Source organism: Lithobates pipiens, unplaced genomic scaffold (assembly GCF_037356315.1).
Source record: "Lithobates pipiens isolate NorthernLeopardFrog02 unplaced genomic scaffold, aLitPip1_a1.2 Scaffold_13, whole genome shotgun sequence".
In the NCBI taxonomy this organism is placed as follows: domain Eukaryota; kingdom Metazoa; phylum Chordata; class Amphibia; order Anura; family Ranidae; genus Lithobates; species Lithobates pipiens.
In genome coordinates, this window is record NW_027507718.1 from 74,417,892 (window position 1) to 74,432,872 (window position 14,981).

A 14,981-nucleotide genomic window follows, 5' to 3' on the forward strand; every position below is an offset into this window, starting at 1 on the left:
TGCTTTCTTACTATTGCTGGTACACTCCTGCTATTGCATTAGATGATTATACAGATTTTTTTGGAAGCTATATTTTTGTTGTTAAAATAGATATGAAATGTGTTAACCTCCTATTGCTGGTACACACCTGCTATAAGCATTGGAGGTGTAAATGGAGGTTGTCAGTGACTCATGACAGTAGTTCAGCTGTTGCAATGAGCATGTTGAAATATGTACATATGGTATGACTTGGTGTTATACCTGTTTAATTTAAAATGCCTTATTGGAAAAACACAGATTTTTCTTCAGGACAATCTCAGATGAAGCATTTTAAATGCTGCTATTTTGTTCATGGTAAAGCTCCGTGTGTCTATTTTACTGTATGCTGAGCTACATCAGTAGTCGTGTATGGTGTTTTTGGAAAGTGATTGCTCTTCACTGTATGTACTGGATGTGTACAGATATAAATAAGTAGCGTGATTTCAAAGCCGCATTGGTGTGAACAAGGGCTTAATTTGGGATTTTTTTTTTTAAGAATAAAAAAAAAAAAAGTGTGGGCATACAATTTACATCACAAAGTCACAGCAAACATATATACCATTCCAACATTGCTTCAGAACAAATTTGAAATCCATTACTTCGATGTCCTGGTTTGAATTACTTCAAACCGTGCACTGTTGATCTAGGGCAATAACATTCTTTAGCATTACACAAGTAGCTCTGTTGGTCAACCCCTCTGGAAGAGGAAGGGTGACAAAACAAGAAGGAAACAAAAGAGGGAAAAGAGGAAAGAAAGAAATGGAAAAAAGAGGGGGGGGGGGGATCTGGCTTTTCCAATGATTGAATCATTGATTCCATCTGTATTCAGGTTTCAGGGATCTCCAATAGTGGTTATAGATAGGGTTGCAGTTTAGGGCAATTGTAGTATTTGATCCAGGTGTACCATAACCATAAAAAATTTCAAATGACCTTCATGGAGACAGGAAATTGACTCTTCTATTCTAATAATGTGGTTCAACTCCTCCATCCATTCTCTAAACGAAGAGGGGATTGTTGACTTCCAATACCTGGGAGTTAATGAACAGGCTTCTGATTAAAGGAATTTAAAGCAGACCCTTTTCGATCTTAAAAATAGATGGATAGAATTGCGATCTCAGGCATGGACTTGCCCATAATGAGATGACAGAGCTGCAAGATGGCGTGCCAGAAGGGCTGTACGTCCACCACAGGCAGAAAAGATTGCCACTCGGTGCGCCACATCACCAGCACCGGTCAGGGATGGATGGGATAAATTTGTGCAACAAGGCAGGGCTTCTGTACCACCGTATTACGAGTTTAAAATTCCTCTCTTGTTTTTGGGTGGCTAAATTGGCTTTAAAGATGAGGAGAAAAGCTTTATCCCAAACTTTGTCTGAAATAGCCCAGTTCTGTCTCCCAGTCTCAGGTTTAAAACTGATATTTTGGGAAGGCCCCCGGAGAGAAGAATATTATGGCATGTGGGCTATCTAATGGCCCCTACACACACGATCCGAAAATCGTTAGTACAGAGCTTTTGACAGCCGATCATGACACTTCATCCGATATTATCCAATTGGACAAACACAAAAAATGTTCTCGTATGATACCAGATCGTACGATTTTTGATTAACTACTTAAGTACCAGCCACAGCAGTTGTACTGTGGCAATGTGGCTGCTTCCCACGAATCTGTGTCATTGTACGGCCGCTCGTTCACAACGATTTGTGGGCATGCACGCATGCCCACTGGCCAGCGGGGGAGCCAATCAGCGGGTGGGGCAGACTCAATGTCCGCCGGCCACCCATGATCATTCCCCACAGTGACAGACTGTGTAAACAATGAAAATCTCCATTCTGACAGGGGGGATCATACAGATCCTGTCTTTCTGTTATGCAGGAAGAGGGATCTGTGCATTTCCCCGGTCACACAGTCCATGTCACTGGTTCACAAAAATGTGTTAAAAATGTCAGTTAGGTGTCCGATCGCAATGCCGCTAAGAATCACTGATTACTGCCATTACTAGTAAAAAATTAATAAATAATAAAAATGCCATAAATTTATCTCCTATTGTGTAGACATTTTAACTTTTGCGCAAACCAATAAATATATGCCTATTGTGATTTTTTTAAATCAAAAATATGTAGAAGAATACATATTGGCCTAAACTGATGAAGAAATTAGTTTTTTTTTACAATTTTTGGGAGATATTTATTATAGCAAAAAGTCAAAAATATTGTGTTTTTTTTTCACAATTTTTGCTAGTTTTCTTGTTTATAACAAAAAAAAAAAAACGCAGAGGTGATCAAATACCACCAAAAGAAAGCTCTATTTGTGGGAAAAAAAGGACATCAATTTTGTTTAGGTACAGCATCGCACGACCATGCAATTGTTAAAGCGACGCAGTACCGTATCAAAAAAATGGCCTGGTCATTAAGGGGAGAAATCTTCCAGTTATTAAGTGGTTAATCAGTACAGTTTTCGTCCAAAAATACGATAAAAATACACTACAACACATGACATAACTTCTGATTGTTTATTCTGTTGTACGAGAATTTTCATAACTTTAGTAACCTCTCCTTTTTTGATAAGCGACTAGCAGAATTTTAAGCCTCTATGTAATTGTCCAAGGCCCATGAATTTTGTGAGGAAATTACGTAACTGTAGATAATTTTTTTTTTTTTAATATACACTATATTACCCAAGTATTGGGATGTCTGCTTTTACACGCACATGAACTTTAATGGCATCCCAGTCTTAGTCCGTAGGGTTTAATATTGAGCTATAACAGCTTCAACTCTTCTGGAAAGGCTGTCCACAAGGTTTAGGAGTGAGTCTATGGGAATGTTTGACCATTCTTCCAGCAGCGCATTTGTAAGGTCAGGCACTGATGTGGACGAGAAGACCTGGCTCGCAGTCTCTGCTCTAATTCATCCCAAAGGTGTTCTATTGGGTTGAGGTCAGGGCTCTGTGCAGGCCAGTCAAGTTCCTCCACCCCAAACTCACTCATCCATGTCTTTCTGGAACTTGTTTGTGCACTGGTGCACAGTCATGGTAGAACAAGGGCCATCCCCAAACTGTTCCCACAAAGTTGGGGGCATGAAATTGTCCAAAATGTCTTGGTATGCTGATGCCTTAAGAGTTCCCTTCACTGGAACTAAGGGGCCAAGACCAATCCCTGAAAAACAATCTCACACCCACAATCAACCCTCCACCAAATGATTTGAACCGGTGCACAAAGCAAGGTCCATTAAGACATGAATGAGCAAGTTTGGGGTGGAGGAACTTGGCTGGCCTTCATAGTGCTGGCTTCAATCCGATATAACAACTTTGAGATGATTTAGAGCGGAGATTGTGAGCCAGGCCTTCTTGTCCACATCAGTGCCTGACCTCACATATGTGTTTCTGGAAGAATGGTCAAACATTCCCATAGACATACTCCTAAACCTTGTGGACAGACTTCCCAGAAGAGTTGAAGCTGTTATATCTGCAAACAGTGGGCTAACTCAATATTGAACTCTACGGACTAAGGCCGGGATGCCATTAAAGTTCATGTTCATGTGTATGTAAAGACAGGCGTAACAATAATTTTGATAATATAGTGTATAATTAATGTATTTAGCACTGCCAGGAAGAGACAATGATAAGCAAGTATGGGCAGAACAAAGTGGACACTTAGTTAGCACAGCTGTTGGGTTGACAATACAAAATCCAGAATATAATAGCGTATTAGAGCCAGCATCTGCCATTCTTGTCCATTGGTGGAGGAACAAAATATCAGTGGTATGAATGAACAAGATATGGAACATTTGATGACTCTTATGCCTCGTACACACGGTCGGACTTTCCGACCTAAAATGTGCGATTGGCGCTTGTTGTCGGAAATTCCAACCGTGTGTAAGCTCCATCGGACAGTTTCCATCGGAATTTCCGTCACTCAAAATTTGAGATCTGGATCTCAAATTTTCCGACAACAAAATCCATGTCAGAAAGTCTGATCGTGTGTACACTATTCCGACACACAATGTGCCACACATGCTCGGAATCAAGCAGAAGAACCGGACTGGCTATTAAACTTCAATTTTCTCGGCTCGTCGTACGTCACTGCGTTCTTGATGTTCAGAAATTCCGACAACTTTGTGTGACCGTGTGCATGCAAGACAAGTTTGAGCCAACATCCGTCAGAAAAAATCCATGGATTTTGTTGTCGGAATGCCCGATCAATGTCCGTTCGTGTGTATGGGGCATTACAGTCCACTGCATGTGATTTTTCTATAATAAATCCAATGAGTTATAAATAAAGAAGATACGGCATGGCCCTGTGGAGTAGCATAGAATTATAAGAGGACAACATACTTTGGAAGTTAAACTTCACTTACAGTATCTCACAAAAGTGAGTACACCCCTCACATTTTTGTGTTATATCTTTTCCTGTGACAACACTGAAGAAATTAAATTTTTCTACAATGTAAATTAGTGACTGTACAGCTTGTATAATGCCTCAAAATAACTCAACCTACAGCCATGTCTAAACAGCTGGCAACAAAAGTGAGTACACCTCTAAGTGAAAATGTCCAAACTGGGCCCAAAGTGTCAATATTTTGTGTGGCCACCATTATTTTCCAGCACTGCCTTAACTCTCTTGGGCATGGAGTTCACCAGAGCTTCACAGGTTGCCACCTCTTCCACTCCTCCATGACGACATCACAGAGCTGGTGGATGTTAGAGACCTTGTGCTCCTCCATCTTCCCTTTGAGGATGCTCTACAGATGGTCATTAGGATTTAGGTCTGGAGACATGCTTGTCCAGTCCATCACCTTTACCCTCAACTTCTTTAGCAAGACAGTGGTCATCTTGGAGGTGTGTTTGGAGTCGTTATCATGTTGGAATGCTGCCATGGGGCCCAGTCTCTGAAGGGAGGGGATCATGTTCTGCTTCAGTATGTCAGTAATGAGCAAGGACAGGCTGACCCTCCACCCCTTCAACCCCTGCAGCAATGCTAGCAGCACTCATATGTCTATTTCCAAAAGACAACCTCTGGATATAACATCATGAGCATGTGCCCTCAACTTCTTTGGTCGACCATGGCAAGGCCTGTTCTGAGTGGAACCTGTCCTGTTAAACCACTGTATGGTTTTGGCCACCGTTCTGCAGCTCAGTTTCAGGGACTTGGCAATCTTCCTATAGCCTAGGCCATCTTTATGTAGAGCAAAAATTATTTTTTTCAGATCCTCAGAGAAGAGTTCTTTGCCACGAGGTGCCAGGTTGAACTTCCAGTGACCAGTATGAGAGAGTGAGAGCAATAACACCAAATTTAACACACCTGCTCCCTATTCACACCAGAAACATTGTAATACTAACGAGTCACATGACACCGGGGAGGAAAAAAGGCTAATTGGGCCCAATTTGGACAATTTCCCCTAGGGGTGTACTCACTTTTGTTGCCAGCAGTTTAGACATTAATGGCTGGGTGTTGAGTTATTTTGAGGGGGCAGCACATTTACACTGTTATACAAGCTGTACACTCACTACTTTACATTGTAGCAAAGTGTCATTTCTTCAGTGTTGTCACATGAAAAGATATAATAAACTATTTACAAAAATGTGAGGGGTGTACTCACTTTTGTGAGATACTGTATATGACAATAATAATAAGTAGTAGAATGGGCTTCTTGTAATATAGTTACATTAATGACCAATGTGTTTGAGGACGAGCTCATCCTATAACTCTCCACCTCCACATTTGCCATGTTGGCATCAGGCCCACCAATGAACAATTGCCATACCATAGAAGAACAAATATATTCAAATATAAATCAAAAATATCACTAAAAAGGTTGTGGTAGCCAGCAAGGATGCAACTTCATGACTCTGACTTAAATGCCAACATGCTGCCTTGTAAGAGCTAATCCTGATGATGCCCCATCTTTCTGTCAAATGCAAGAGTCTCTACCGCCCTTTGAAGTTCAGACATTTGACAGTTACAGTATATTAAAGGTGTGGGGTTTAGACTTGACTAGGGCAGAAGGCAAGGCCCAATGCAAAGTCTGGGTTCTGGATCTAAAGGGGGATTCACAGAGATACAAGGTTTAATGGGAAGATTAGCACAGGTATTTGGTACCTCCCCTTCAGCATTGTTGTTGCTTTAGAAACTGTGGCGGAAGGCCTGGCACCCAGCCTGGATGCTTCCTCCAGTCTGTAACCAGGAACCAGGTATTATAGCTGAGCACCCAAGAACTAGATGACACTAGCCTAGGTGCAAACTGGAAATCACTTTTTTGTAAACCTACTCAGAATATCTATACCACACAAAATCAGATAAGAGCTTGATCACATTATGCAAACAGTAAGATAATTAACATAGTTAAGGAACAGCCAACATAAATAGCAATCTAATTAAACAGTAATCTAACTAGTCACCTAGACAAGCCTAGGTGACTCAGTGCCCACCCAGACCATTTGGCACCAGTTCCACAGTAAGAATACGTAGGGTTGTCCAAATCTCTAAAGGATTAGCAGAAACTATAGGTGACTCAATTAACAATGGGATTTCACACCTAGGAGGCACACGATGGAGAAATGGGAGACAGACACCATAGTAAACACATTATTGCAGGACACCCCAGCATCAGGTTGTTTTTAGCTGATTATATTAACATCTGCTCTGAGTCTGACAATTTAAAGCAGTCATTGCTGGTTTGGGCACAAAGGCCCCAAATCCGAATCCAGGTCCTAGATTCTCAGAGTCTGTGTGTTTCGGGGAGACATGGACCTGAATCCAAAGCAAGACCATGCCAGGGGTCCCCCAGGTACACACCTTCCAAAAATAGAGGCCCTCAAAAGCCAGGGCCCATAGTCAGCAGGCAAGAGGCTACCCTGCAGAGCCCTCCAAAAGACCCTGTCCTGGTTGGGTCTGTCACAGAAACATTTTAGGCAGGGTCACATTCACGTGCACTCAAAGGTCAATCAATAGACTGAAATATGATGTGCTATAAATTCAGATAACTAAAAAAGGAACTGTTTATGTGCATCAAAAGATTGGAATTAAATTGGAATGCTGAATATGTTACTCTTTTGCTACTGGCATCACATAAGCGACTATATATACTCCTGTCTACAAATTAAACAACCCCACTCCAATGAGAGTGCCCCTAATAGACACCCTTGTGGCCTCACAAATTTCCGTTGGTAGGGCTCAACATTGAAGTAAGGAAAGTTTTCCAATAACAAAGCAAAATTAAATCAGAGATGGTCATAGAAGAAGACTTAATGAATTATAAATGTAGTATGCATTTTGTGGTGTTTGCTCTTAATCAGAAGGTTACTTTTAAAACTTTAAATTGAGTAAAGCCCCATACACACGGTCGGACTTGTACAAACTTTTCCGTGGACTTTTGTACAAAGTGTGTTGTCCACAAGTTTGTATTGCATACACACGGTCGGACTTTTTGACAACAAACACGAACGTGGTGACGTCACAACGTACGGACGCCACTTCAAAAGAGGACGTTCAATGACTCCAGCGCCACCTTTGGTCAACTTCTGTATTGTAGTCTGATCGTTTGCAATGGTTCTGAGCATGCGTGTTTGTACCTTGTACAAAAGTCCGATGCTTTTGCGTACACACGGTAGGACTTTGCTCCATCGGACTTTTGTTGCCAGAAAGTTTGTCCGTTCGCACAGCCAACAAAAGTCCGATGAAAACAGAAAAAGTTTGTCCGATGGAGCGTACACACAGTCGGATGTTGCTCCAAAACAGCTAATTTGCATGTTTGTTGTCAAAAAGTCCGACCGTGTGTACGGGCCTTAACAGTTACAATTAAATATGAATGTTCATAAAAGAAAAATTTTCAAATAGTTCAGCCATTGGCAGTAAATACACCAAATGAACAGGAACATTACTTTCTACTTACAATACAATAAATTAATACAACATAATGTCTGCCTTATAAATGTATGTAATTGATGGCAACATAGCACTTATTAATTTGGGTACGTTATTGACAGTGGTATGGACCAGAAGAGGTTAAAATTATAATAAACTGCCTAAAACATTGTGAGCATCTCTAGGTTCAAAAATTCTGTTTCTAATAACATTCATAGGGAAGAAAGACAGAATTTAGCAAGTGGCTAAGTTGAATGTTTCAGAGTTCCAATAATGCCACGGTTCTTGAATAAAAACATAAATCAAACTGAATTAAACCAAATTTTCAAATTACGTTTTTTTCTAGCTTGTTAGATGCTTTGTTTTGTTAGTGAGAAAAGATTAGTTTATGTTGTCATTGAAAAGTGTGATGATAAAATATTTAATTTCACAACAGGGACAGTATCCTGGTGGGAAGGATCTATCTGACTCTGGCAGTCATGCCATAAATGACTGCCATTGTCGAATAAAAGATGGAGATTAAATATACATGACAGAGGGATACTTTAGTAGTGTGCTGGCTGATTTGTGTCGCGCTGGGTGTCCTTCTCAGCCTGGGTTATCTCATTCACTTGTGACTGACCTTTCTGCTATACCTTCCATTGCTCTATCCTATCCATTAAAAATTAATCATTTCAGCTCCTATTTTTGATATCATTACATGCATAATTGGCTAAATGCTTTTGGCGCTTCCTGCAGAGCCATATCAGCGTGAACAACAAATGCAGGAAATCATCAACTGTGAAAATGCTCCTTCACCATTTAAGCAAGCAAATAGCAGCTGTGACGCAGCCATCATAAATATCTATTATAAATGTGTGTCAGGCATGGTGAGTTTACAGATTATGCTGTGATTTAATGCAGAGTTTGCGCTATGCCAAGCATCCTATTATTAGATTCACAGTTGGCTATTTTAATCACATCTAGAAATAAAGCATCTAATATAAAATGACAGTAAAACGCTGTGATATTTTCATCATGATCCTCTGACTTTAAGTTGTAAGTGATGTTTAAAATTGTGTTTCCATTATTTTATTATATAAATACTCTTGGGTGGGTCTATGCCAGGGCAGGATATGCAGAGAAAAAGTTGGAGTAAAAAAATTGTGCTGTAGTGATCCATGGAGGGGTGGGAAGGTTGGGGGTGGGAATAACTCCTGACACAAAGGAAAATCAGTAGGCTGGAAAGTTATTGTGCTGTCCTGGTTTAGCAAAGGTAAGCAGCACACCAAACTGCTAGACTCTGGGGAGAAACAAGATCATTTAACAAGCACTGAATTGCAGGTGATGAAGGATCTTTGAACATATGAGCCATGCACATAAAAAATCTGATATTGTGTTTTCCCTCAATCCCTTGTTCACCTAGCTTGTACATTATCTTTTTAATGAATAGCTAAACCCAAGAACAAAAATGTAATATAATGCAGTTTGCCAGTCCTCAGATGTAGTGAATACGTGCGTTTGAATTTGTCAGGCTAAGAACACTTCAGAAAGTGCAGAAAATACCTGTTGATCTTGCTGAAATTCAGAAACAGACTAAACAGACTTGTCACTTGTCACTTCACACTGTGAGTGGGTGTAGCCATGTTGGACAGGAAGTGTGTTATTTGCAGGATTACAGAATGGAATTAAAGCCTGAAAAAAAAAGAAAACAAATGCAGCCATCTCATCTAAGGACTGTAACCTGTAATCCTGAGCAGCCAAGTGCAGAGACAGATTTATTACTGAAGATGAGACAGGATTTCACTCTAAACAAATGTACAATGAAGATATGCTCAAGGTCAGGTCTCATTCTGTCGTAGTGCTACTTTAGAGAAGCCGAGGGAAGAATTTATGACTCAAGTTGTAACCTTATATGTTTCATCATTTGTCTCACTGCTCCTGTTTAGCATAACTTACTGTGTGATAGAATTGATAAATTCCCACCAATGTTCTTTGTAACAAAACATATATATTTTTTAATCATCCTGCTTGAATTTCCAGCAGTGCAAGCGTGCAAACCTGTTTCAGTTGTATTAGCGTGAATCAGAGACGGCGCACTCCTTAACAACCTATGTACTGAGACAATAGATGAAAAGCATCCACAGCCTTGGCTCCTCCCAGACCATGTGTTCTGATGCCCCTCCACTATTTATTCACTTACCCTGATATACCCAATCAACGTTCAGCTAGTGGATGCTTTTTAGTAGCTTATATTTTGCCCCCTGGAAATTTTCTTTGAGCTTTACCTGTTCTTAATTTTCCGAAAAGGGTTGCTAATGGAAGAAGGGCACAAAAACACTGTTCTTCTTAAAACTTTTTTTTTTTATAATGCATCAGTATGCAGCTCGCCGTTTTCTCTCGTCGACATGTTAGTGGCATACCTTACCGACTTCAGTCTAATTTGCTTATCGCCACATTTGACCATTGGCAACGCTGCTGTCTCATCATATGCATTCCGATTTCCATTTTCTTCTTCTTTATTTATTTAATTAAGCTCTCTTTTCTTTTTTTTGTTATATTGTATCAAGTATACAAATTTTAAATTGCCATGTTTTTCAATTTACCCACTCTTATCCTATATTGTCCCTCCCGCCCCCTCCCCTCTCCCCCCTGCCCCCCCTCTCTCTCTCCCTTTCTCTCTCTCCCTCCCTCTGTCTCTCCCCCTAGGTCTCGCCCATTATAAGGTGCTCCCTTGTCTTCTTAAATTCCAGCCATTTTCCTCAAATACTATGAAAAATTTCCAGTTGGTCTTCACTTCTATATATTGTTTCCTCCATTGATCTCAGCCACTCAATTTTTTCTATCCAATCCTTCATAGATGGTGGTTCAGGGGATTTCCATCTCTTTGGAATTAAACTTTTGGATGCGTTCAGCAAGTGGGGGACCAGTGTTTTTTTGTATTCCATTAGTGTTTTATCAGTATCATGAAACAAACATGTCCACGGTTCCTTCCTAACTAGTTTACCTGTTATCTGGAAAATATTATCTATTATTCTCTCCCAATATGTCTGAATCTTTCCGCATTCCCACCATAAATGTGCGAAAGTTCCTACCGTATTACAGCCCCTCCAGAAAGTTGTTGGTGTATCTACTCTACCACTCTGAGCTCTCTGTGGGACTAAATACCATCTTGCCAATAGTTTTTAAGACATCTCCACTGTCCTATTGTCCCTGGAGGTTGTGCAGGCTATTCTCAAAATCCTATTTCTATGTTCCCTATCTCCCAGAGTGCCCAGCTCCTCCTCCCATTTCTTCAGGAATGGGGGTTCCCTTGTTTCCTCTTCCTCCTCTAGTATTTTATATATTTTGGACATGCTCTGTCTTAAGCATCTCGGGGAGGAGAGCAATCTCTCCATAGGTCTTAAATCCCCTGCTCCCCGAAGAGGCCGGGGGAGTGTCTGTATGAAGTGCTGCATATCTCCAACTATCTAATTGCCTATTACCCCATTTTTGTCTTATTTCACCTAAAGTGCAAATTCTATCTCCGTTCATCACATCTTTCAATCTTTCAATCTTTCATCTTCTTTCTATCATCTTTTTTTGCCCACCTAATAAAATATATATATTCGTCCTTCCCTGGTTTAAAATAACTTGTGTCAAGTAAAGGAATTAATGGTGAATTCGATTGCCAGTGATTTAGTTTTCCCACCTTGTCCCATATTTTAAATACATTTACTGTTAATGGGTTTGTGCAATCTGCTAATTCAGGATGTGCTCGTGGAATCCAAATCCTTTTCCCTAAGTCTACTCTACTTTGTACTTTCTCTATATTGACCCACCCTTTATCTCCCTTATCGTGCACCCACCCCGTTATACGTGAAATTACCACTGCTTGGTAGTATCTCCTAAAATTCGGAGCAGCTAGGCCTCCCTCTGACTTCCTCCTTTCAAGTGAAATTCTGGGGTTCTTACGCCCCCAAATACATTTTATTGCCAAGGCTCTCAATTTCTTAAAAAACTCTTGAGGGACTTTTGTTGGGATCATCTGGAACACTTATATTAATTTTGGTAATATAAACATTTTTAGCGCATTTATCCTCCCTATTAATGAGAGGGGTTTATATATACATGTGTCTCAGACAGTCCTTAACCTCATTCAGTATAGGCGGGTAATTGGCCGCGTACGCAGACGACAATGATGCCGTAAGTCTTATACCCAAGTACCCCAACTCCTCCTTACACCAACTAAAGGGGAAGGAGGATTGGAGCATCCTTTGTTCTTTTTTCGGCACTGTTATGTTCAGGATTTCAGTTTTTGACATATTAATCTTAAAGTTTGTCAATTTCCCATATCTGCGAATTTCTTTAGTTATATTAGGCATGGTCATCCTAGGGTCTGACACATAGAATAATATGTCGTCTGCGTACGCGGAAACCTTATACTCCTCTTTACCTATTTTCACCCCTCTTATATCTTTATTTTTCCTAATTGCAACTAATAAGGGCTCTAGGGCTAGGACAAACAATATTGGAGACGGGGGACACCCCTGTCTTGTGCCATTATATAGCTCCATAACCGGGGAGAGGATCCCATTAATTTTTATTTTTGCTGTCGGACGGGAATAAAATGCCTTTATCCATCTCAGCATTTTCTCCTTTAACCCTAGATGTCTCAATGTTCCTATCATGAAGCCTCAGTCCACCCTGTCAAAAGTCTTCTCGGTATTCACTGATAACAGGGCGACTGGGGCTTCTCCCCTTTCTGCCTCATGTATCACCATTAAGGTTTTGAGGCAGTTGTCCTTCCCCTCTCTCCCTATAACAAACCCAGTTTGATCTTTATTAACCCACTGAGGTATCAATGATTTTAACCTTCCCACGATCACTTTAGAAAATATCTTCATGTCTGTGTTCAGTAGGGAGATTGGTCTGTAACTCTCTGGCGCCGCTGGGTCCTTACCTTCCTTTAGTATCAGGGTTATATAGGCCATTAATGCCTCTCCCCTGAGTTTTTCCCCTTCTGCTACTGCATTCATATAATCACATAGCTTGGGTACCAATATCTTTTCGAACCTGTTGTAATACAGAATAGGTTATCCATCCGGGCCCAGGCTCTTCAACATTGCCATCCCCCTTACTGCCCTCGCTACTTCCTCTTCCGTTATTGGGGCCTCCAAAAGCTCCAATTCTTCCTCTAAGACCCCAGGTAGATCTAGCTCCCTCAGGTATTCTAAAATATCATTCTTATTTATTTTATTCCCTTCCTCCAGCCCTACCTTATATACCTGACTATATAGCTGACTATAAAAACTATGAAAAACCGTTGCTATTTCAGGGGTAGTATGCTTAATTTCCCCTTTCCCGTTTCTAATTTTGGCAATGAAGGTCGCGTTTCTTTTGTCCCTGACTATTTTTGCCAACCATTTCCCCGATTTGTTCCCCTCTTGATATCTTACTTTATCTACCATATGGAAGACTCGTTTCCTCTCTAGGTCCAGGTCATCTAATTCTTCTTTTTTATTTTTCAGCTCCGTCTTCTCTGGTATCCCCCTCGGTCTCGTTTGTTGCTCTAATTCTGCTATTTCCCTGCAAAGATCCTGCATTCTTTTCTCTTTTTCTTTTTTTCCCCGATCCGATACCTATTAAAATACCTCTTATATATACTTTATGAGTTTCCCATACTGTACCTTTCGAAACCTCTGGGGTTTCATTTCTAAGGAAGAACTCCTCTAACTCCTGCTCTATTTTATTCCTTATCTCAGGATCCTGAATCAAAGCTTCATTAAGTCTCCATGTTTCTCTCTTAACTGGGTCTGTTGATACCTCTAATTGTACCATTACTGGGGCATGGTCGGACAGAGTAATAGATTTTATTCCTATATTTTTAAGGGCAGGGAGCATTTGATGTTCAATCAGTACGTAGTTGATTCTAGAGTATGTGCCATGTACCGCCGAGTAGTATGTATAGTCCCTGCTGTTTGGGTGTTTGATTCTCCAGACATCTACTAACTGGTATTCCAGTAATAAAGGTTTTATCCTATTTTGTCTTAATGTTGTACAACGAGGGACCCCCGACGAGGAGTGCATCCGTGGGTCCACACACATATTTAGGTCTCGTACCACTATTAGTTTGCCTTTTTTAAATTCTGCTAATAAACCCAGAACCTTCCTCAAATACCTATCTGGGTCTCTATTCGGAGAGTAGATATTCACTATGGTGTATTCTCCATCCCATATTTTTCCTCTTACAAACAAATATCTCCCTTCTGGGTCGGTTACTTGCTTCTCTATTTCAAACCTTATACTTCTATCAAATCCTATTGCCACCCCCCTTGCTCAATGTAGAATCCCCGTAGCACCATGTAGGGTACAGCCAAGAGGATAGTCTCCCTCCTACTTCGTGTGACATATGTGTTTCCTGAAGACATATTACATTCGCCCCATAGAGCTCTAGTTCCTTAAACACCCTGAATCTTTTTGGGGGTGTATTTATACCTCTGATATTATATATTATCAATTTTACTACAGTCATGTGTCATCTAGACCCTCCTCCCCCATCTCTTTCTCCTCCTCCCCGGGGGACCCAAATGGTCTCTCCCCGTCAGAGGATCCATACTGTGAGAAAGAGGGGGGGCAAGAGAGAGAGAAAGTATTCCAAATCACCTCTTTCCCCTCCACCCCCCCTCCCCCTCTCCTCTATCTAGAGGAGTGAACAGGTTCCAGATCTGTTCCTTGCTCGGGTACCCCGACATCCAACTGGTCTTCATCTGGATTCCCAGCATTCTTAGGGTGGGCCTCCCCGATCACGGTCCACCGAGGCTCCCCTCACTCCCACCTCCCTCCCTGTCCGCCGTTTATTGTTTACACCCTATCTCTCCCCCCTCCTCCGAATCTGTGACCATTACGTATCACTGGATCTCTCCCCCCCTCCTCCCACCCCGGTAATGCCGGTGGTGGGATATCCAATTTATTACAGAACTCCGTTAAATTCTCTGGGAATCTTAGGACCGCAGAGTGTCCATCTCTCTTGCCCCTAAAGCATGCTGGGAATCCCCACTGATAGGGTATGTTCAATAACCTCATTTGTTCCATCAGGGGTTTGAGGAGTCTTCTTCTAGTCAGTGTTTCTCCAGCCAAATCT

General features: G+C 41.1%; 1 protein-coding gene across 7 annotated transcripts in view; it reads left to right on the forward strand.

Moving 5' to 3' along the window:
* Positions 1-14,981, forward strand: part of SLC24A2 (solute carrier family 24 member 2) — a 353,458-nt gene that overhangs the window by 213,307 nt on the left and 125,170 nt on the right. The window lies entirely within an intron of this gene.